Source organism: Rhipicephalus microplus, unplaced genomic scaffold, assembly GCF_043290135.1.
Source record: "Rhipicephalus microplus isolate Deutch F79 unplaced genomic scaffold, USDA_Rmic scaffold_15, whole genome shotgun sequence".
Lineage (NCBI taxonomy): Eukaryota > Metazoa > Arthropoda > Arachnida > Ixodida > Ixodidae > Rhipicephalus > Rhipicephalus microplus.
Genome location: NW_027464588.1, coordinates 21,741,045 through 21,760,519, shown reverse-complemented (window position 1 = coordinate 21,760,519; position 19,475 = coordinate 21,741,045). Strand labels below are relative to the sequence as shown.

The 19,475-nt window shown below is 44.2% G+C and overlaps 30 non-coding genes across 30 annotated transcripts; 18 read left to right on the top strand and 12 right to left on the bottom strand.

Moving 5' to 3' along the window:
* Window positions 1-74: 74 nt before the first annotated feature.
* Window positions 75-147, bottom strand: TRNAT-CGU (transfer RNA threonine (anticodon CGU)). The gene has a single exon. It is a non-coding gene; the product is annotated as a tRNA-Thr (tRNA).
* Window positions 148-531: 384 nt separating this feature from the next.
* TRNAT-CGU (transfer RNA threonine (anticodon CGU)) lies at window positions 532-604 on the bottom strand. The gene has a single exon. It is a non-coding gene; the product is annotated as a tRNA-Thr (tRNA).
* A 384-nt stretch (window positions 605-988) lies between these two features.
* Window positions 989-1,061, bottom strand: TRNAT-CGU (transfer RNA threonine (anticodon CGU)). The gene has a single exon. It is a non-coding gene; the product is annotated as a tRNA-Thr (tRNA).
* A 385-nt stretch (window positions 1,062-1,446) lies between these two features.
* Window positions 1,447-1,519, bottom strand: TRNAT-CGU (transfer RNA threonine (anticodon CGU)). Its single transcript has one exon. It is a non-coding gene; the product is annotated as a tRNA-Thr (tRNA).
* Window positions 1,520-1,904: 385 nt separating this feature from the next.
* On the bottom strand, window positions 1,905-1,977 carry TRNAT-CGU (transfer RNA threonine (anticodon CGU)). Its single transcript has one exon. It is a non-coding gene; the product is annotated as a tRNA-Thr (tRNA).
* A 387-nt stretch (window positions 1,978-2,364) lies between these two features.
* On the bottom strand, window positions 2,365-2,437 carry TRNAT-CGU (transfer RNA threonine (anticodon CGU)). Its single transcript has one exon. It is a non-coding gene; the product is annotated as a tRNA-Thr (tRNA).
* A 383-nt stretch (window positions 2,438-2,820) lies between these two features.
* On the bottom strand, window positions 2,821-2,893 carry TRNAT-CGU (transfer RNA threonine (anticodon CGU)). The gene has a single exon. It is a non-coding gene; the product is annotated as a tRNA-Thr (tRNA).
* A 374-nt stretch (window positions 2,894-3,267) lies between these two features.
* TRNAT-CGU (transfer RNA threonine (anticodon CGU)) lies at window positions 3,268-3,340 on the bottom strand. Its single transcript has one exon. It is a non-coding gene; the product is annotated as a tRNA-Thr (tRNA).
* Window positions 3,341-3,724: 384 nt separating this feature from the next.
* On the bottom strand, window positions 3,725-3,797 carry TRNAT-CGU (transfer RNA threonine (anticodon CGU)). The gene has a single exon. It is a non-coding gene; the product is annotated as a tRNA-Thr (tRNA).
* A 384-nt stretch (window positions 3,798-4,181) lies between these two features.
* TRNAT-CGU (transfer RNA threonine (anticodon CGU)) lies at window positions 4,182-4,254 on the bottom strand. Its single transcript has one exon. It is a non-coding gene; the product is annotated as a tRNA-Thr (tRNA).
* Window positions 4,255-4,639: 385 nt separating this feature from the next.
* On the bottom strand, window positions 4,640-4,712 carry TRNAT-CGU (transfer RNA threonine (anticodon CGU)). Its single transcript has one exon. It is a non-coding gene; the product is annotated as a tRNA-Thr (tRNA).
* A 385-nt stretch (window positions 4,713-5,097) lies between these two features.
* On the bottom strand, window positions 5,098-5,170 carry TRNAT-CGU (transfer RNA threonine (anticodon CGU)). The gene has a single exon. It is a non-coding gene; the product is annotated as a tRNA-Thr (tRNA).
* A 72-nt stretch (window positions 5,171-5,242) lies between these two features.
* On the top strand, window positions 5,243-5,315 carry TRNAT-CGU (transfer RNA threonine (anticodon CGU)). The gene has a single exon. It is a non-coding gene; the product is annotated as a tRNA-Thr (tRNA).
* A 386-nt stretch (window positions 5,316-5,701) lies between these two features.
* Window positions 5,702-5,774, top strand: TRNAT-CGU (transfer RNA threonine (anticodon CGU)). Its single transcript has one exon. It is a non-coding gene; the product is annotated as a tRNA-Thr (tRNA).
* Window positions 5,775-6,159: 385 nt separating this feature from the next.
* TRNAT-CGU (transfer RNA threonine (anticodon CGU)) lies at window positions 6,160-6,232 on the top strand. The gene has a single exon. It is a non-coding gene; the product is annotated as a tRNA-Thr (tRNA).
* Window positions 6,233-6,616: 384 nt separating this feature from the next.
* TRNAT-CGU (transfer RNA threonine (anticodon CGU)) lies at window positions 6,617-6,689 on the top strand. Its single transcript has one exon. It is a non-coding gene; the product is annotated as a tRNA-Thr (tRNA).
* A 386-nt stretch (window positions 6,690-7,075) lies between these two features.
* Window positions 7,076-7,148, top strand: TRNAT-CGU (transfer RNA threonine (anticodon CGU)). Its single transcript has one exon. It is a non-coding gene; the product is annotated as a tRNA-Thr (tRNA).
* Window positions 7,149-7,534: 386 nt separating this feature from the next.
* TRNAT-CGU (transfer RNA threonine (anticodon CGU)) lies at window positions 7,535-7,607 on the top strand. Its single transcript has one exon. It is a non-coding gene; the product is annotated as a tRNA-Thr (tRNA).
* Window positions 7,608-7,991: 384 nt separating this feature from the next.
* Window positions 7,992-8,064, top strand: TRNAT-CGU (transfer RNA threonine (anticodon CGU)). Its single transcript has one exon. It is a non-coding gene; the product is annotated as a tRNA-Thr (tRNA).
* Window positions 8,065-8,450: 386 nt separating this feature from the next.
* Window positions 8,451-8,523, top strand: TRNAT-CGU (transfer RNA threonine (anticodon CGU)). The gene has a single exon. It is a non-coding gene; the product is annotated as a tRNA-Thr (tRNA).
* A 387-nt stretch (window positions 8,524-8,910) lies between these two features.
* On the top strand, window positions 8,911-8,983 carry TRNAT-CGU (transfer RNA threonine (anticodon CGU)). Its single transcript has one exon. It is a non-coding gene; the product is annotated as a tRNA-Thr (tRNA).
* A 385-nt stretch (window positions 8,984-9,368) lies between these two features.
* TRNAT-CGU (transfer RNA threonine (anticodon CGU)) lies at window positions 9,369-9,441 on the top strand. The gene has a single exon. It is a non-coding gene; the product is annotated as a tRNA-Thr (tRNA).
* A 385-nt stretch (window positions 9,442-9,826) lies between these two features.
* TRNAT-CGU (transfer RNA threonine (anticodon CGU)) lies at window positions 9,827-9,899 on the top strand. The gene has a single exon. It is a non-coding gene; the product is annotated as a tRNA-Thr (tRNA).
* Window positions 9,900-10,282: 383 nt separating this feature from the next.
* On the top strand, window positions 10,283-10,355 carry TRNAT-CGU (transfer RNA threonine (anticodon CGU)). Its single transcript has one exon. It is a non-coding gene; the product is annotated as a tRNA-Thr (tRNA).
* Window positions 10,356-10,739: 384 nt separating this feature from the next.
* TRNAT-CGU (transfer RNA threonine (anticodon CGU)) lies at window positions 10,740-10,812 on the top strand. Its single transcript has one exon. It is a non-coding gene; the product is annotated as a tRNA-Thr (tRNA).
* A 385-nt stretch (window positions 10,813-11,197) lies between these two features.
* On the top strand, window positions 11,198-11,270 carry TRNAT-CGU (transfer RNA threonine (anticodon CGU)). Its single transcript has one exon. It is a non-coding gene; the product is annotated as a tRNA-Thr (tRNA).
* Window positions 11,271-11,655: 385 nt separating this feature from the next.
* On the top strand, window positions 11,656-11,728 carry TRNAT-CGU (transfer RNA threonine (anticodon CGU)). Its single transcript has one exon. It is a non-coding gene; the product is annotated as a tRNA-Thr (tRNA).
* Window positions 11,729-12,112: 384 nt separating this feature from the next.
* On the top strand, window positions 12,113-12,185 carry TRNAT-CGU (transfer RNA threonine (anticodon CGU)). Its single transcript has one exon. It is a non-coding gene; the product is annotated as a tRNA-Thr (tRNA).
* Window positions 12,186-12,571: 386 nt separating this feature from the next.
* On the top strand, window positions 12,572-12,644 carry TRNAT-CGU (transfer RNA threonine (anticodon CGU)). Its single transcript has one exon. It is a non-coding gene; the product is annotated as a tRNA-Thr (tRNA).
* A 385-nt stretch (window positions 12,645-13,029) lies between these two features.
* Window positions 13,030-13,102, top strand: TRNAT-CGU (transfer RNA threonine (anticodon CGU)). The gene has a single exon. It is a non-coding gene; the product is annotated as a tRNA-Thr (tRNA).
* Window positions 13,103-19,475: the final 6,373 nt, after the last annotated feature.

The following is a 19,475-nucleotide window of genomic DNA, read 5'->3' as shown; positions in this document are numbered from 1 at the left end:
GGAATGTACAGGGGAAGTTAATAAAACCAATGGAATGTAAATAAGAAGAAAGAAAAGTGGATGAAAAAATTACCAACTGTGAGCAGGAATCGAACCTACGACCTTCGAATTACGCGTTCGATGCTCTAACCACTGAGCTATCACAGCGGCCCTCCCTCCATCCACTTTTTTTTTGGGTTTATCTGTGAATTTAGAAGTAGGAGTGACAGTCAGCGCCATCTATAAGCCAAACAACGAGTGTGAAACACTCTTATGCGCATGTTTGGCGCCACGTAGCACGTGAACTTATTATGAGCGTGCAGCTGATTAATTGTCCCTCTTATACAACCTAAACACACCAAGTCTGCCAGTACGAGACCCTCGTTCAATGAAATAAGGGAAAGAAGTGTATACCTAAGGGCTCGTTTTTCCGTGTTTTAACACAATATTAATGAGATATAACAGACAGTAATGCCAAGGAATGTACAGGGGAAGTTAATAAAACCAATGGAATGTAAATAAGAAGAAAGAAAAGTGGATGAAAAAATTACCAACTGTGAGCAGGAATCGAACCTACGACCTTCGAATTACGCGTTCGATGCTCTAACCACTGAGCTATCACAGCGGCCCTCCCTCCATCCACTTTTTTTTTGGGTTTATCTGTGAATTTAGAAGTAGGAGTGACAGTCAGCGCCATCTATAAGCCAAACAACGAGTGTGAAACACTCTTATGCGCATGTTTGGCGCCACGTAGCACGTGAACTTATTATGAGCGTGCAGCTGATTAATTGTCCCTCTTATACAACCTAAACACACCAAGTCTGCCAGTACGAGACCCTCGTTCAATGAAATAAGGGAAAGAAGTGTATACCTAAGGGCTCGTTTTTCCGTGTTTTAACACAATATTAATGAGATATAACAGACAGTAATGCCAAGGAATGTACAGGGGAAGTTAATAAAACCAATGGAATGTAAATAAGAAGAAAGAAACGTGGATGAAAAAATTACCAACTGTGAGCAGGAATCGAACCTACGACCTTCGAATTACGCGTTCGATGCTCTAACCACTGAGCTATCACAGCGGCCCTCCCTCCATCCACTTTTTTTTTGGGGTTTATCTGTGAATTTAGAAGTAGGAGTGACAGTCAGCGCCATCTATAAGCCAAACAACGAGTGTGAAACACTCTTATGCGCATGTTTGGCGCCACGTAGCACGTGAACTTATTATGAGCGTGCAGCTGATTAATTGTCCCTCTTATACAACCTAAACACACCAAGTCTGCCAGTACGAGACCCTCGTTCAATGAAATAAGGGAAAGAAGTGTATACCTAAGGGCTCGTTTTTCCGTGTTTTAACACAATATTAATGAGATATAACAGACAGTAATGCCAAGGAATGTACAGGGGAAGTTAATAAAACCAATGGAATGTAAATAAGAAGAAAGAAAAGTGGATGAAAAAATTACCAACTGTGAGCAGGAATCGAACCTACGACCTTCGAATTACGCGTTCGATGCTCTAACCACTGAGCTATCACAGCGGCCCTCCCTCCATCCACTTTTTTTTTTGGGTTTATCTGTGAATTTAGAAGTAGGAGTGACAGTCAGCGCCATCTATAAGCCAAACAACGAGTGTGAAACACTCTTATGCGCATGTTTGGCGCCACGTAGCACGTGAACTTATTATGAGCGTGCAGCTGATTAATTGTCCCTCTTATACAACCTAAACACACCAAGTCTGCCAGTACGAGACCCTCGTTCAATGAAATAAGGGAAAGAAGTGTATACCTAAGGGCTCGTTTTTCCGTGTTTTAACACAATATTAATGAGATATAACAGACAGTAATGCCAAGGAATGTACAGGGGAAGTTAATAAAACCAATGGAATGTAAATAAGAAGAAAGAAAAGTGGATGAAAAAATTACCAACTGTGAGCAGGAATCGAACCTACGACCTTCGAATTACGCGTTCGATGCTCTAACCACTGAGCTATCACAGCGGCCCTCCCTCCATCCACTTTTTTTTTTTGGGGTTTATCTGTGAATTTAGAAGTAGGAGTGACAGTCAGCGCCATCTATAAGCCAAACAACGAGTGTGAAACACTCTTATGCGCATGTTTGGCGCCACGTAGCACGTGAACTTATTATGAGCGTGCAGCTGATTAATTGTCCCTCTTATACAACCTAAACACACCAAGTCTGCCAGTACGAGACCCTCGTTCAATGAAATAAGGGAAAGAGGTGTATACCTAAGGGCTCGTTTTTCCGTGTTTTAACACAATAATAATGAGATATAACAGACAGTAATGCCAAGGAATGTACAGGGGAAGTTATTAAAACCAATGGAATGTAAATAAGAAGAAAGAAAAGTGGATGAAAAAATTACCAACTGTGAGCAGGAATCGAACCTACGACCTTCGAATTACGCGTTCGATGCTCTAACCACTGAGCTATCACAGCGGCCCTCCCTCCATCCACTTTTTTTTGGGTTTATCTGTGAATTTAGAAGTAGGAGTGACAGTCAGCGCCATCTATAAGCCAAACAACGAGTGTGAAACACTCTTATGCGCATGTTTGGCGCCACGTAGCACGTGAACTTATTATGAGCGTGCAGCTGATTAATTGTCCCTCTTATACAACCTAAACACACCAAGTCTGCCAGTACGAGACCCTCGTTCAATGAAATAAGGGAAAGAAGTGTATACCTAAGGGCTCGTTTTTCCGTGTTTTAACACAATATTAATGAGATATAACAGACAGTAATGCCAAGGAATGTACAGGGGAAGTTAATAAAACCAATGGAATGTAAATAAGAAGAAAGAAACGTGGATGAAAAAATTACCAACTGTGAGCAGGAATCGAACCTACGACCTTCGAATTACGCGTTCGATGCTCTAACCACTGAGCTATCACAGCGGCCCTCCCTCCATCCACTTTTTTTTTGGGTTTATCTGTGAATTTAGAAGTAGGAGTGACAGTCAGCGCCATCTATAAGCCAAACAAACACTCTTATGCGCATGTTTGGCGCCACGTAGCACGTGAACTTATTATGAGCGTGCAGCTGATTAATTGTCCCTCTTATACAACCTAAACACACCAAGTCTGCCAGTACGAGACCCTCGTTCAATGAAATAAGGGAAAGAAGTGTATACCTAAGGGCTCGTTTTTCTGTGTTTTAACACAATATTAATGAGATATAACAGACAGTAATGCCAAGGAATGTACAGGGGAAGTTAATAAAACCAATGGAATGTAAATAAGAAGAAAGAAAAGTGGATGAAAAAATTACCAACTGTGAGCAGGAATCGAACCTACGACCTTCGAATTACGCGTTCGATGCTCTAACCACTGAGCTATCACAGCGGCCCTCCCTCCATCCACTTTTTTTTTGGGTTTATCTGTGAATTTAGAAGTAGGAGTGACAGTCAGCGCCATCTATAAGCCAAACAACGAGTGTGAAACACTCTTATGCGCATGTTTGGCGCCACGTAGCACGTGAACTTATTATGAGCGTGCAGCTGATTAATTGTCCCTCTTATACAACCTAAACACACCAAGTCTGCCAGTACGAGACCCTCGTTCAATGAAATAAGGGAAAGAAGTGTATACCTAAGGGCTCGTTTTTCCGTGTTTTAACACAATATTAATGAGATATAACAGACAGTAATGCCAAGGAATGTACAGGGGAAGTTAATAAAACCAATGGAATGTAAATAAGAAGAAAGAAAAGTGGATGAAAAAATTACCAACTGTGAGCAGGAATCGAACCTACGACCTTCGAATTACGCGTTCGATGCTCTAACCACTGAGCTATCACAGCGGCCCTCCCTCCATCCACTTTTTTTTTGGGTTTATCTGTGAATTTAGAAGTAGGAGTGACAGTCAGCGCCATCTATAAGCCAAACAACGAGTGTGAAACACTCTTATGCGCATGTTTGGCGCCACGTAGCACGTGAACTTATTATGAGCGTGCAGCTGATTAATTGTCCCTCTTATACAACCTAAACACACCAAGTCTGCCAGTACGAGACCCTCGTTCAATGAAATAAGGGAAAGAAGTGTATACCTAAGGGCTCGTTTTTCCGTGTTTTAACACAATATTAATGAGATATAACAGACAGTAATGCCAAGGAATGTACAGGGGAAGTTAATAAAACCAATGGAATGTAAATAAGAAGAAAGAAAAATGGATGAAAAAATTACCAACTGTGAGCAGGAATCGAACCTACGACCTTCGAATTACGCGTTCGATGCTCTAACCACTGAGCTATCACAGCGGCCCTCCCTCCATCCACTTTTTTTTTTGGGTTTATCTGTGAATTTAGAAGTAGGAGTGACAGTCAGCGCCATCTATAAGCCAAACAACGAGTGTGAAACACTCTTATGCGCATGTTTGGCGCCACGTAGCACGTGAACTTATTATGAGCGTGCAGCTGATTAATTGTCCCTCTTATACAACCTAAACACACCAAGTCTGCCAGTACGAGACCCTCGTTCAATGAAATAAGGGAAAGAAGTGTATACCTAAGGGCTCGTTTTTCCGTGTTTTAACACAATATTAATGAGATATAACAGACAGTAATGCCAAGGAATGTACAGGGGAAGTTAATAAAACCAATGGAATGTAAATAAGAAGAAAGAAAAGTGGATGAAAAAATTACCAACTGTGAGCAGGAATCGAACCTACGACCTTCGAATTACGCGTTCGATGCTCTAACCACTGAGCTATCACAGCGGCCCTCCCTCCATCCACTTTTTTTTTTGGGTTTATCTGTGAATTTAGAAGTAGGAGTGACAGTCAGCGCCATCTATAAGCCAAACAACGAGTGTGAAACACTCTTATGCGCATGTTTGGCGCCACGTAGCACGTGAACTTATTATGAGCGTGCAGCTGATTAATTGTCCCTCTTATACAACCTAAACACACCAAGTCTGCCAGTACGAGACCCTCGTTCAATGAAATAAGGGAAAGAAGTGTATACCTAAGGGCTCGTTTTTCCGTGTTTTAACACAATATTAATGAGATATAACAGACAGTAATGCCAAGGAATGTACTGGGGAAGTTAATAAAACCAATGGAATGTAAATAAGAAGAAAGAAAAGTGGATGAAAAAATTACCAACTGTGAGCAGGAATCGAACCTACGACCTTCGAATTACGCGTTCGATGCTCTAACCACTGAGCTATCACAGCTATGGCGCTGACTGTCACTCCTACTTCTAAATTCACAGATAAACCCAAAAAAAAGTGGATGGAGGGAGGGCCGCTGTGATAGCTCAGTGGTTAGAGCATCGAACGCGTAATTCGAAGGTCGTAGGTTCGATTCCTGCTCACAGTTGGTAATTTTTTCATCCACTTTTCTTTCTTCTTATTTACATTCCATTGGTTTTATTAACTTCCCCTGTACATTCCTTGGCATTACTGTCTGTTATATCTCATTAATATTGTGTTAAAACACGGAAAAACGAGCCCTTAGGTATACACTTCTTTCCCTTATTTCATTGAACGAGGGTCTCGTACTGGCAGACTTGGTGTGTTTAGGTTGTATAAGAGGGACAATTAATCAGCTGCACGCTCATAATAAGTTCACGTGCTACGTGGCGCCAAACATGCGCATAAGAGTGTTTCACACTCGTTGTTTGGCTTATAGATGGCGCTGACTGTCACTCCTACTTCTAAATTCACAGATAAACCCCAAAAAAAAAAGTGGATGGAGGGAGGGCCGCTGTGATAGCTCAGTGGTTAGAGCATCGAACGCGTAATTCGAAGGTCGTAGGTTCGATTCCTGCTCACAGTTGGTAATTTTTTCATCCACTTTTCTTTCTTCTTATTTACATTCCATTGGTTTTATTAACTTCCCCTGTACATTCCTTGGCATTACTGTCTGTTATATCTCATTAATATTGTGTTAAAACACGGAAAAACGAGCCCTTAGGTATACACTTCTTTCCCTTATTTCATTGAACGAGGGTCTCGTACTGGCAGACTTGGTGTGTTTAGGTTGTATAAGAGGGACAATTAATCAGCTGCACGCTCATAATAAGTTCACGTGCTACGTGGCGCCAAACATGCGCATAAGAGTGTTTCACACTCGTTGTTTGGCTTATAGATGGCGCTGACTGTCACTCCTACTTCTAAATTCACAGATAAACCCCAAAAAAAAAGTGGATGGAGGGAGGGCCGCTGTGATAGCTCAGTGGTTAGAGCATCGAACGCGTAATTCGAAGGTCGTAGGTTCGATTCCTGCTCACAGTTGGTAATTTTTTCATCCACTTTTCTTTCTTCTTATTTACATTCCATTGGTTTTATTAACTTCCCCTGTACATTCCTTGGCATTACTGTCTGTTATATCTCATTAATATTGTGTTAAAACACGGAAAAACGAGCCCTTAGGTATACACTTCTTTCCCTTATTTCATTGAACGAGGGTCTCGTACTGGCAGACTTGGTGTGTTTAGGTTGTATAAGAGGGACAATTAATCAGCTGCACGCTCATAATAAGTTCACGTGCTACGTGGCGCCAAACATGCGCATAAGAGTGTTTCACACTCGTTGTTTGGCTTATAGATGGCGCTGACTGTCACTCCTACTTCTAAATTCACAGATAAACCAAAAAAAAAAGTGGATGGAGGGAGGGCCGCTGTGATAGCTCAGTGGTTAGAGCATCGAACGCGTAATTCGAAGGTCGTAGGTTCGATTCCTGCTCACAGTTGGTAATTTTTCATCCACTTTTCTTTCTTCTTATTTACATTCCATTGGTTTTATTAACTTCCCCTGTACATTCCTTGGCATTACTGTCTGTTATATCTCATTAATATTGTGTTAAAACACGGAAAAACGAGCCCTTAGGTATACACTTCTTTCCCTTATTTCATTGAACGAGGGTCTCGTACTGGCAGACTTGGTGTGTTTAGGTTGTATAAGAGGGACAATTAATCAGCTGCACGCTCATAATAAGTTCACGTGCTACGTGGCGCCAAACATGCGCATAAGAGTGTTTCACACTCGTTGTTTGGCTTATAGATGGCGCTGACTGTCACTCCTACTTCTAAATTCACAGATAAACCCAAAAAAAAAAAAGTGGATGGAGGGAGGGCCGCTGTGATAGCTCAGTGGTTAGAGCATCGAACGCGTAATTCGAAGGTCGTAGGTTCGATTCCTGCTCACAGTTGGTAATTTTTTCATCCACTTTTCTTTCTTCTTATTTACATTCCATTGGTTTTATTAACTTCCCCTGTACATTCCTTGGCATTACTGTCTGTTATATCTCATTAATATTGTGTTAAAACACGGAAAAACGAGCCCTTAGGTATACACTTCTTTCCCTTATTTCATTGAACGAGGGTCTCGTACTGGCAGACTTGGTGTGTTTAGGTTGTATAAGAGGGACAATTAATCAGCTGCACGCTCATAATAAGTTCACGTGCTACGTGGCGCCAAACATGCGCATAAGAGTGTTTCACACTCGTTGTTTGGCTTATAGATGGCGCTGACTGTCACTCCTACTTCTAAATTCACAGATAAACCCAAAAAAAAAAAGTGGATGGAGGGAGGGCCGCTGTGATAGCTCAGTGGTTAGAGCATCGAACGCGTAATTCGAAGGTCGTAGGTTCGATTCCTGCTCACAGTTGGTAATTTTTTCATCCACTTTTCTTTCTTCTTATTTACATTCCATTGGTTTTATTAACTTCCCCTGTACATTCCTTGGCATTACTGTCTGTTATATCTCATTAATATTGTGTTAAAACACGGAAAAACGAGCCCTTAGGTATACACTTCTTTCCCTTATTTCATTGAACGAGGGTCTCGTACTGGCAGACTTGGTGTGTTTAGGTTGTATAAGAGGGACAATTAATCAGCTGCACGCTCATAATAAGTTCACGTGCTACGTGGCGCCAAACATGCGCATAAGAGTGTTTCACACTCGTTGTTTGGCTTATAGATGGCGCTGACTGTCACTCCTACTTCTAAATTCACAGATAAACCCAAAAAAAAAGTGGATGGAGGGAGGGCCGCTGTGATAGCTCAGTGGTTAGAGCATCGAACGCGTAATTCGAAGGTCGTAGGTTCGATTCCTGCTCACAGTTGGTAATTTTTTCATCCACTTTTCTTTCTTCTTATTTACATTCCATTGGTTTTATTAACTTCCCCTGTACATTCCTTGGCATTACTGTCTGTTATATCTCATTAATATTGTGTTAAAACACGGAAAAACGAGCCCTTAGGTATACACTTCTTTCCCTTATTTCATTGAACGAGGGTCTCGTACTGGCAGACTTGGTGTGTTTAGGTTGTATAAGAGGGACAATTAATCAGCTGCACGCTCATAATAAGTTCACGTGCTACGTGGCGCCAAACATGCGCATAAGAGTGTTTCACACTCGTTGTTTGGCTTATAGATGGCGCTGACTGTCACTCCTACTTCTAAATTCACAGATAAACCCAAAAAAAAAAAGTGGATGGAGGGAGGGCCGCTGTGATAGCTCAGTGGTTAGAGCATCGAACGCGTAATTCGAAGGTCGTAGGTTCGATTCCTGCTCACAGTTGGTAATTTTTTCATCCACTTTTCTTTCTTCTTATTTACATTCCATTGGTTTTATTAACTTCCCCTGTACATTCCTTGGCATTACTGTCTGTTATATCTCATTAATATTGTGTTAAAACACGGAAAAACGAGCCCTTAGGTATACACTTCTTTCCCTTATTTCATTGAACGAGGGTCTCGTACTGGCAGACTTGGTGTGTTTAGGTTGTATAAGAGGGACAATTAATCAGCTGCACGCTCATAATAAGTTCACGTGCTACGTGGCGCCAAACATGCGCATAAGAGTGTTTCACACTCGTTGTTTGGCTTATAGATGGCGCTGACTGTCACTCCTACTTCTAAATTCACAGATAAACCCAAAAAAAAAAAAGTGGATGGAGGGAGGGCCGCTGTGATAGCTCAGTGGTTAGAGCATCGAACGCGTAATTCGAAGGTCGTAGGTTCGATTCCTGCTCACAGTTGGTAATTTTTTCATCCACTTTTCTTTCTTCTTATTTACATTCCATTGGTTTTATTAACTTCCCCTGTACATTCCTTGGCATTACTGTCTGTTATATCTCATTAATATTGTGTTAAAACACGGAAAAACGAGCCCTTAGGTATACACTTCTTTCCCTTATTTCATTGAACGAGGGTCTCGTACTGGCAGACTTGGTGTGTTTAGGTTGTATAAGAGGGACAATTAATCAGCTGCACGCTCATAATAAGTTCACGTGCTACGTGGCGCCAAACATGCGCATAAGAGTGTTTCACACTCGTTGTTTGGCTTATAGATGGCGCTGACTGTCACTCCTACTTCTAAATTCACAGATAAACCCAAAAAAAAAAGTGGATGGAGGGAGGGCCGCTGTGATAGCTCAGTGGTTAGAGCATCGAACGCGTAATTCGAAGGTCGTAGGTTCGATTCCTGCTCACAGTTGGTAATTTTTTCATCCACTTTTCTTTCTTCTTATTTACATTCCATTGGTTTTATTAACTTCCCCTGTACATTCCTTGGCATTACTGTCTGTTATATCTCATTAATATTGTGTTAAAACACGGAAAAACGAGCCCTTAGGTATACACTTCTTTCCCTTATTTCATTGAACGAGGGTCTCGTACTGGCAGACTTGGTGTGTTTAGGTTGTATAAGAGGGACAATTAATCAGCTGCACGCTCATAATAAGTTCACGTGCTACGTGGCGCCAAACATGCGCATAAGAGTGTTTCACACTCGTTGTTTGGCTTATAGATGGCGCTGACTGTCACTCCTACTTCTAAATTCACAGATAAACCCAAAAAAAAAAGTGGATGGAGGGAGGGCCGCTGTGATAGCTCAGTGGTTAGAGCATCGAACGCGTAATTCGAAGGTCGTAGGTTCGATTCCTGCTCACAGTTGGTAATTTTTTCATCCACTTTTCTTTCTTCTTATTTACATTCCATTGGTTTTATTAACTTCCCCTGTACATTCCTTGGCATTACTGTCTGTTATATCTCATTAATATTGTGTTAAAACACGGAAAAACGAGCCCTTAGGTATACACTTCTTTCCCTTATTTCATTGAACGAGGGTCTCGTACTGGCAGACTTGGTGTGTTTAGGTTGTATAAGAGGGACAATTAATCAGCTGCACGCTCATAATAAGTTCACGTGCTACGTGGCGCCAAACATGCGCATAAGAGTGTTTCACACTCGTTGTTTGGCTTATAGATGGCGCTGACTGTCACTCCTACTTCTAAATTCACAGATAAACCCAAAAAAAAGTGGATGGAGGGAGGGCCGCTGTGATAGCTCAGTGGTTAGAGCATCGAACGCGTAATTCGAAGGTCGTAGGTTCGATTCCTGCTCACAGTTGGTAATTTTTTCATCCACTTTTCTTTCTTCTTATTTACATTCCATTGGTTTTATTAACTTCCCCTGTACATTCCTTGGCATTACTGTCTGTTATATCTCATTAATATTGTGTTAAAACACGGAAAAACGAGCCCTTAGGTATACACTTCTTTCCCTTATTTCATTGAACGAGGGTCTCGTACTGGCAGACTTGGTGTGTTTAGGTTGTATAAGAGGGACAATTAATCAGCTGCACGCTCATAATAAGTTCACGTGCTACGTGGCGCCAAACATGCGCATAAGAGTGTTTCACACTCGTTGTTTGGCTTATAGATGGCGCTGACTGTCACTCCTACTTCTAAATTCACAGATAAACCCCAAAAAAAAGTGGATGGAGGGAGGGCCGCTGTGATAGCTCAGTGGTTAGAGCATCGAACGCGTAATTCGAAGGTCGTAGGTTCGATTCCTGCTCACAGTTGGTAATTTTTTCATCCACTTTTCTTTCTTCTTATTTACATTCCATTGGTTTTATTAACTTCCCCTGTACATTCCTTGGCATTACTGTCTGTTATATCTCATTAATATTGTGTTAAAACACGGAAAAACGAGCCCTTAGGTATACACTTCTTTCCCTTATTTCATTGAACGAGGGTCTCGTACTGGCAGACTTGGTGTGTTTAGGTTGTATAAGAGGGACAATTAATCAGCTGCACGCTCATAATAAGTTCACGTGCTACGTGGCGCCAAACATGCGCATAAGAGTGTTTCACACTCGTTGTTTGGCTTATAGATGGCGCTGACTGTCACTCCTACTTCTAAATTCACAGATAAACCCAAAAAAAAAAGTGGATGGAGGGAGGGCCGCTGTGATAGCTCAGTGGTTAGAGCATCGAACGCGTAATTCGAAGGTCGTAGGTTCGATTCCTGCTCACAGTTGGTAATTTTTTCATCCACTTTTCTTTCTTCTTATTTACATTCCATTGGTTTTATTAACTTCCCCTGTACATTCCTTGGCATTACTGTCTGTTATATCTCATTAATATTGTGTTAAAACACGGAAAAACGAGCCCTTAGGTATACACTTCTTTCCCTTATTTCATTGAACGAGGGTCTCGTACTGGCAGACTTGGTGTGTTTAGGTTGTATAAGAGGGACAATTAATCAGCTGCACGCTCATAATAAGTTCACGTGCTACGTGGCGCCAAACATGCGCATAAGAGTGTTTCACACTCGTTGTTTGGCTTATAGATGGCGCTGACTGTCACTCCTACTTCTAAATTCACAGATAAACCCAAAAAAAAAAGTGGATGGAGGGAGGGCCGCTGTGATAGCTCAGTGGTTAGAGCATCGAACGCGTAATTCGAAGGTCGTAGGTTCGATTCCTGCTCACAGTTGGTAATTTTTTCATCCACTTTTCTTTCTTCTTATTTACATTCCATTGGTTTTATTAACTTCCCCTGTACATTCCTTGGCATTACTGTCTGTTATATCTCATTAATATTGTGTTAAAACACGGAAAAACGAGCCCTTAGGTATACACTTCTTTCCCTTATTTCATTGAACGAGGGTCTCGTACTGGCAGACTTGGTGTGTTTAGGTTGTATAAGAGGGACAATTAATCAGCTGCACGCTCATAATAAGTTCACGTGCTACGTGGCGCCAAACATGCGCATAAGAGTGTTTCACACTCGTTGTTTGGCTTATAGATGGCGCTGACTGTCACTCCTACTTCTAAATTCACAGATAAACCCAAAAAAAAAGTGGATGGAGGGAGGGCCGCTGTGATAGCTCAGTGGTTAGAGCATCGAACGCGTAATTCGAAGGTCGTAGGTTCGATTCCTGCTCACAGTTGGTAATTTTTTCATCCACTTTTCTTTCTTCTTATTTACATTCCATTGGTTTTATTAACTTCCCCTGTACATTCCTTGGCATTACTGTCTGTTATATCTCATTAATATTGTGTTAAAACACGGAAAAACGAGCCCTTAGGTATACACTTCTTTCCCTTATTTCATTGAACGAGGGTCTCGTACTGGCAGACTTGGTGTGTTTAGGTTGTATAAGAGGGACAATTAATCAGCTGCACGCCCATAATAAGTTCACGTGCTACGTGGCGCCAAACATGCGCATAAGAGTGTTTCACACTCGTTGTTTGGCTTATAGATGGCGCTGACTGTCACTCCTACTTCTAAATTCACAGATAAACCCAAAAAAAAAAAGTGGATGGAGGGAGGGCCGCTGTGATAGCTCAGTGGTTAGAGCATCGAACGCGTAATTCGAAGGTCGTAGGTTCGATTCCTGCTCACAGTTGGTAATTTTTTCATCCACTTTTCTTTCTTCTTATTTACATTCCATTGGTTTTATTAACTTCCCCTGTACATTCCTTGGCATTACTGTCTGTTATATCTCATTAATATTGTGTTAAAACACGGAAAAACGAGCCCTTAGGTATACACTTCTTTCCCTTATTTCATTGAACGAGGGTCTCGTACTGGCAGACTTGGTGTGTTTAGGTTGTATAAGAGGGACAATTAATCAGCTGCACGCTCATAATAAGTTCACGTGCTACGTGGCGCCAAACATGCGCATAAGAGTGTTTCACACTCGTTGTTTGGCTTATAGATGGCGCTGACTGTCACTCCTACTTCTAAATTCACAGATAAACCCAAAAAAAAAAGTGGATGGAGGGAGGGCCGCTGTGATAGCTCAGTGGTTAGAGCATCGAACGCGTAATTCGAAGGTCGTAGGTTCGATTCCTGCTCACAGTTGGTAATTTTTTCATCCACTTTTCTTTCTTCTTATTTACATTCCATTGGTTTTATTAACTTCCCCTGTACATTCCTTGGCATTACTGTCTGTTATATCTCATTAATATTGTGTTAAAACACGGAAAAACGAGCCCTTAGGTATACACTTCTTTCCCTTATATATATATATATATATATATATATATATATATATGTGGGACGCTATGAAGAATGGTTGACGTGACCTGGCGCATACCCCATGTTTATTCCATTCTGCACTTCTTCCTTCTCTGCTTCTACCAACCATCACTTCATACGTCACACGATCTCCCTCCCTGCGAAAGCTGGCACCGGTTACAAACTACAACAAATTGAAAACAAAATAAACAAAATAATGGCCAAATTCGCAGTTTCACGTCCCGACGGAGTTCCACAATCTCACTAAATCTTCAAGGCCGAGGGAGCAGTCCGGTGATTTTTATGACGACTCTGGTGGACGAGCTTGACTGTTGCGTTCCGGACAGAGCGGGCTACACATGGATACTGACAATACTGCTTGAACTCCTCTGGGTACTGAGCAAGGATGGAACGCATTGTTGCATCGGCAGCTCGGATGTCGTCGGGGTTGTATTTTTCGTCGCGAATGGTGCAATACCGGAGCTTGTTGCTTCGTGCTTTTTGACACACTGGGATGATGTGCCTGAGTGCTTGCGGTGTGCAAGCAGTGCTTCCGCGTCTTTCTCGGCGTTTTCTATGGTGGTGCATTCGGTGTAATAGCTGAGGCAGGGAGTGTCTCTGGTGACTTTTCTTTGTGCGAAAGTGTCCGACGTCTTGAATTGACCTTTGTTTTCGAGATCTTATTTTCTGATGTTCTTTTATTGGTGAGTGCACTTCCGTTCAATTTTGCGTTCGTCGATGCCCTCGTTGCAGTCTCTCTCGTTGTAGCATGAGTTTATGAACTTGGCTTTGCTTGATTTCCTGAGGCTGCTCAAGGGATGGCTGTATTGGCGCCCCTTCCGGAATGGGGCATTCATTTACTTCGGTGTTTGACGGCTCCTGTCGACAGCTGATGCTTGGTGAATTGGTGTCTTGCTTGTCGGGCATAGTTAGTAATGCGTCATCATTGCTAGCAGGCTCTTTAAAGGCTTCGGTGACGTGGTTCATTACGCACGCTTCCGAAAGACAACTGTGTACGAGGTTTGATGTATCATGTACTTCTGAATTTGTTTGATTCATGAATTGGTGAGCCCTGCATGTGGGCACCACAGGTGACAATGCATTACAAGGTTTGAACTGCAGATTTTAGCAAGTCTGCGGTGCCGTAGAAACGACAGGAAGCTCTTCAGGGGTTTCTTTTTCGCTGTTCACTGTGAGTGGTTCTTGCACCTGGTCATCTGCCATGAATACGGCGTCCTTATAAGGCAAGTTGTGAGCGTTGGGAGCGCTTGAAGAACCGCGTGACGAAAACCCAAGTGGTGGACCACGTATGCGAGACGAAGAGGGAAGGGCATCACGTGGTTGAGCAATGTCTCGAGTCATATGCTGAAGCGATGACTTCGAAAATGCCAACTTTCGCGCAGAAGGGCGGCGCGCTTGAGGGTTGGGTTTTTCCCAATATACGCATGACCTTCTGTAAGAAAAGTGCTGTGCCCCTTCGTACTGATGCAGTTGTCGATTCGCGCTGGGCTTTTGAATGGTTGAGGACTGCTTAGGAAATTGACGATAGTGTGCGGTTGTCTCTAGATGGCTGGCAATGAATAGGTCTTGGTCATAGTCGTTAAAACAGGTAATCATCTCCTCTTTGATTTTTTGCCATGACTCGTCGTTCTCGAATATATGGGTGAGGTAAAATTTAAATGCCTCACCGCTTACGTAGTCGCTGAAGTTCGTAACCATCTCCCGTTCCGACCAAGATGCAGCGGTAGCGTGGAGCTCGAACACGTCGAACCAGTCTTGTACGGCTCCATCGTCCGCTGATCTGGTGTACTTAGGGATGTCAAGGTCGTCTGATGCTGCTGTCATGATGCTGGTGGTCTTGGTGGTCCGCGTTCTTCTGTGGTCCGCGTTCGGTCACTACGTCACGCTGAGGTCTTCGATGATGATGGCTGGGTGGTGAAGTGGTTGCGAGGTATTCATCCTGTCGACTTGTGGGACGCTATGAAGAATGGGTGACGTGGCCTGGTGCATAGCCTATGTTTATTCCGTTCTACACTTCTTCCTTCTCTGCTTCTACCAACCATCACTTCATACGTCACATATATATATAGTCTGAAGAAAGGCAGGAAGCTTAATTGGAAAGCCGGTATCTGGTTTGCTATCTTGCACTGGGGAAGGGGAGACAGAAAAGTAGGGAAAACGAACGGAGCGAAAGAGGAAAGGAAGCGGAAACCACGATTTGATTCTAAAAGATGCTGTACTGGGGGGCTCTCGACATTTCGACTATCTCGTGTTCTTTATCGTGGACTGACACTACACAGCCGTAGAGAAACCCGACGTGAGCCCTTGCGAGAGGCGTCGTCTTGCATATCGTGTAATTTAGTCTGCAGTACACACAAACTATGGTAAGTTCAGAGTGCAGTTCATTGAGTTTACGACTGACATTTCGATAAATTGAAAGGGCAGATATATCAAGCAACATTAACACAATCACCTAATACATTCCACAATATATCGTTGCTGAATACCACCAAGTAACAAACAAATGCCTCTTCACTGAGACTTCCTCGGACTATTCAAGATTTTGTAATGGAACACTAGGACAGCAATAAAACATGGCCCTTGAAATGCGTACAAGTTTGAGTTGTTTTCAGTGTGTCCGTGGGCATAAGAGTCCACTGCTCAGAGACTAAGCGGTTCATAGGAGCGAAAATGAATTGATAAAGTATACGTTTATTATCTCGAAACAGTCTTCCCGAGCTCGTGAGTTCTGGGTCACCCAAGCTAGGAGGGTCCCTCATTGCAGAAATCCTATGGACGTGGTCACGTTTCTGGTGACTAGTGGTATTTCAATGCCTGTAAAAGACTCCACCAGAAATGTTGGCCTCCCATTTTTTTTAGAGGAGGCACTATGTGTGGCCGTTACGGGATAGCGATTGCCATATTCGAGGCGACATGAATGCTCGTGTGCCAGTGCGTATCGCACGTCGTACGTCAGGCTTTGTATCCATGAAGGGTCGGGTAGGTTCAATGTGGCGATAACGTGCGTGTACGTGTTACATTCAAGTCTCCGAAATGCTGAGGTTTCATCTTTAATCAGCTTGGTGTGAGGCAGCGGGAACACCCTGCTTGCTAGGTGATGCCTATCAGTGCAAGTCAAGGGTATTACATAGTAGATGGTTGATATTTCCTGGAGCACCACATAATTCACACGCCGCACAGTCTGCCTTCGTGAAGAAAACCGATAATCAAAGCAGAGAACGAACAGAAGAATCTCCAGGACGTAGTCCAGATGGAGAGCGGAGTTGCAGTGAATGCAGTCTCGTTATCTTACAGGTGGCGTGTTCAACTGCGTTTGGCAGAGGCGACGTCCAGGCATCGAAAATGACATGCAACGCCTATACTTAAAAGCGGAATCTGGACAGTGTTCATTTCTTCATGTCAAGTGCGAGCCACCTTATCTGCGGAATCAATGCGACATATTCCGCGCTGCCAGATATAATCACAAAACTCCCGATGTCACCACAATTGAACATTTACTCTTTCATATTGTCACGGGGTCGTGACGTGGCCGAAGACACGAGACTTCGTGTCGGGATTTAACTGTTTATTTGGGCGAACCTGTGCCCGGTAAACGGAAAGTCCAATTACAGCAGCAGTCTTGCACAGATAGCAGTCTCGGACTGATGGCGGCGAACGCAGCGTCGGCCTTCGATCAACAACTGACAAGCGGCGAAGCGCGTCGGCATTTATACTCTTGCCGTCGAATGTTCTAGCGTTATCGCTGGCGGTGGCGTAGGTACCAGAACAATCTGTACCATTCGCGCAGTGGGCGTGATCTTATCGAAAGGATCTACTACAGTCCGGATCCTTCTCGAAAACTGCAGGCGCGGTTTGCGCTGAGAATCGTGTGGTGTTTTGGGACGATAACAAAAACTTGGGAAATAGAACGTGGCATTGCCCCCTCTGAAAAAAGGCATCGTCCCGATGCTTTAACTAAAAATGAAGGTACAATATTAATGCAAGAAAGTGCAATGAATAAATTACGATACAACAATAATACAAAAAACACTGGTTCAGTTTGTTAACGCGCATGAAACGGCTTGAGGCGCGCGACATGGACGACTTCAGGTCGCGATCGGCGTCGTTGAGAGTTCGTGATGCCGTCAGGGACAACCTCGTAATCAAGTGGGCCGAGACGTCGAACCACCCTGTACGGTCCGAAGTACCGTCGCAGAAGCTTTTCACTTAGTCCACGTCGGCGTATCGGCGTCCACATCCAAACACGTTCACGGGGCTGGTATTCCACGAAGCGTCGTCGAAGGTTGTAACGGTGGCTGTCGGTCGTCTGTTGATTCTTGATACGGAGACGCGCAAGTTGTCGGGCTTCTTCGGCGCGTTGAAGGTACTCGCTCACATCGAGGTTTTCTTCGTCGGTGACGTTGGGTAACATGGCATCGAGCGTCGTTGCCGGGCTCCTTCCGTAGACCAATTTGTATTGAGATATCTGCGTCGTCTCCTGCACCGCCGTGTTGTATGCGAAGGTCACATACGGAATAATGGCGTCCCACGTCTTGTGTTCGACATCGACGTACATTGACAGCATGTCGGCGATCGTCTTGTTAAGCCGCTCGGTGAGGCCGTTGGTCTGTGGGTGGTACGCTGTCGTCCGGCGGTGGTTTGTTTGGCTGTATGCCAAGATCGCTTGAGTTAAGTCGGCAGTGAATGCCGTTCCTCTGTCGGTGATAAGGACCTCCGGGGCGCCGTGACGTAGGACGATATTTTCGACGAAGAACTTAGCTACCTCGGATGCACTGCCTTTTTGCAGGGCTTTTGTCTCGGCGTAGCGGGTGAGGTAGTCGGTAGCTACCACGATCCACTTGTTTCCGAAAGCCGACGTCGGGAACGGCCTCAGTAGGTCCATATCAATCTGCTGGAAAGGTCGGCAAGTTGTATCAATTGGCTGCAGAAGTCCCGCTGGTCTTGTCGGCGGTGTCTTGCGTCGCTGACAGTCCCGGCATGTCCTCACATAACGAGTGACGTCGGTGGTAAGACGTGGCCAGTAGTACCTTTCTTGTATCCTCGCGAGCGTGCGAGAAACACCGAGGTGCCCTGCCGTCGGATCGTCGTGCAGGGCCTGCAGGAGTTCTGGTCGCAGAGTTGAAGGCACCACAAGGAGGTACTTAGCTCGAAGCGGTGAAAAGTTTTTCTTTTGTAGAAGACCGTTTCGTAGAAAGAACGACGCAAGTGCGCGCTTGAATACCTTCGGGACTTCGGCAGTCCTGCCTTCGAGGTATTCTATGAGGGCCTTAAGTTCCGGGTCGGCCCGCTGTCGTTCAGCAATGTCGTCGGTAGTTATCGTTCCCAAGAAGTAGTCGTCATCCGGGTCGTCGGGTAGCGGTTGGTCGACAGGTGCACGAAAGAGACAGTCGGCGTCGGAGTGTTTTTTGCCGGACTTGTAAATGACAGAAATGTCATATTCTTGACGTCTCAGGCTCCATCGTGCGAGGCGACCTGAAAGGTCCTTCAAGGTGGCTAGCCAACACAAGGCGTGGTGGTCGCTCACAACTTTGAAGGGCCTGCCGTAGAGGTAGGGGCGAAATTTCGACGTAGCCCAGATGATGGCGAGGCACTCCTTTTCTGTTGTGGAATAATTTTCTTCTGCGTTGGATAGCGATCGGCTGGCGTAACTAATAACCCTTTCAAGTCCGTCAGCCCTCTGCACAAGAACGGCGCCAAGACCTACGCTGCTTGCGTCAGTATGTGTTTCTGTCTTGGCGAATTCGTTGAAATGGGCAAGTAACGGAGGCGTCTGGAGGCGATGTTTAAGCTCCTGGAAAGCGTGTTCCTGCGGCGCTTCCCACTTAAACTCCACGTCGGGCTTGGTAAGGTTAGTGAGAGGATAGGCAATGCGGGCGAAGTTTTTCATGAACCGCCTATAATAAGCACACAGGCCCAGAAATCGGCGCACGGCTTTCTTGTCAGTGGGCGGCGGGAAGTCGGCGATGGCGGCTGTTTTCCGTGGATCAGGACGAACTCCAGACTTCCTGATAACGTGCCCCAGAAACAAGAGCTCCTCATACGCAAATCTGCACTTTTCTGGCTTCAGTGTGAGTCCGGAAGTCTTGATGGCTTGAAGTACAGCTTCAAGGCACCGAAGATGCTCGTCGAAACTCGAGGAAAACACGACGACGTCGTCCAAGTACACAAGGCAAGTCTGCCACTTCAATCCTGCCAG